The sequence below is a fragment of the Genypterus blacodes genome, unplaced genomic scaffold, assembly GCF_046128005.1.
Source record: "Genypterus blacodes isolate CSIRO-AG114 ecotype Tasmania unplaced genomic scaffold, CSIRO-AGI_Gbla_v1 ptg000260l_1, whole genome shotgun sequence".
NCBI lineage: Eukaryota > Metazoa > Chordata > Actinopteri > Ophidiiformes > Ophidiidae > Genypterus > Genypterus blacodes.
Genome location: NW_027467053.1, coordinates 487,526 through 488,918, shown reverse-complemented (window position 1 = coordinate 488,918; position 1,393 = coordinate 487,526). Strand labels below are relative to the sequence as shown.

Genomic DNA, 1,393 nt, shown 5'->3' with positions numbered 1-1,393 from the left:
AGAGGCTCCGACATTCGACACTAGAGGGCGTAGTTGACCACTGTCCATGTCCATGTGACATCAACCCTTCTCTCAGCCTGCTGCGTTCACTGACTGCTGTCACATTTGTTATTATGTGTGACATGTTTAGTATGAAAATCTTCCTTCTCCTTGTTCTTGTCCCCTTTCTTTCTGTAGGACAAACTGTCAACATGTCCTCACTGCTCCAACACAGGGCCTTTAAATGATACAACTTTATTTAGATGTATTTATTATACTTTATTAAACTAAACATCTCCTGCTTTTTCTCCGCAATGCAGGTACGCTGGAATTTTCTGATACCCACTCAGACATGTCCTATGTCTTCATCAACGACTCGTCGCAGACCAGGGTGCCTTTACTGCATTGATGGAGACCTGCCCTTTGCCAAGAGGCTCCTGGAGACGGGATGTGACCCCAACATCCGCGACAACCGGGGCCGCACCGGCCGGCACCTAGCCGCACATATGCCGACTCCTGCACAAGTTTGGGGCGGATCTGTTGGCGACCGACTACCAAGGGAACACAGCGCTGCATCTGTGTGGACATGTGGATACTATACAGTTCCTGGGGTCCAACGGGCTGAAAATTGATATCTGGTAAGAGAGAGACTTGTTCAGATGATTCAATGTGCGTTACAGAATCTAGGGTGAGATTTGCTCAGTTCATCTCAAATACCAAGATTGCTCACTCCTGTCATCGTTCAACTCCAGAATACTGGTTCGCGCGCCTGACAGGAGTTGTATTTTGTGGTTGGAGTTGAATTTGTACAAGGGTGTGCTACAAAGGTCTGAAGAAAGAAAAGCAGCTGAGGGGGCTCCCATCTTAAACTTCTGACTCTCCAGCATGAACTGTAACTGTTGGTGCTTCTGCTCTTCCTGCATCACAGCAATCATAACGGATTCACTCCCTTGGTGCTGGCAAAGAGACGCGGCGTCAACAAGGATGTTGATGTATCCAACACTCTTTACTATTTTACTAATACTATACCTTTCCTATTTGACCTTTTCTGTCACATCACTGTCACAACTTCCTTTCACAGTCCCGGTAACTCTTGGAATTCCATCTGTTCTTCACCTGCATTCAGTCTGTTCATCAATTCTGTGAGAGTCAGAGGGTTACATGCACAGGAAGCAGTTAGGAGAGAGTGGTGCTGATGTGCGCCGTCTCTACAGTTCACCTTTCAATAAAGGCAAAGGATCAGCAAAGAGTTTTCTATTTTTCAGGAAACAATCTTTTTCTGAGATCTTCCATGATTTCTCTCAGGAAGTGCAATTTTAATTTGGAGGTGTAGACTTTTTGTAAATATTGACTCAGGTGTGGTTAAACGCCACAATGTACCAACGTTACAGAGGATTTACTGGTGTCTGTTAAA

At 45.4% G+C, this 1,393-nt stretch overlaps 1 pseudogene; it reads left to right on the top strand.

Moving 5' to 3' along the window:
- Positions 1 to 331: 331 nt before the first annotated feature.
- Positions 332 to 621, top strand: LOC143016999 (ankyrin repeat domain-containing protein 46-like; annotated as a pseudogene).
- The last annotated feature ends 772 nt before the right edge of the window (positions 622 to 1,393 follow it).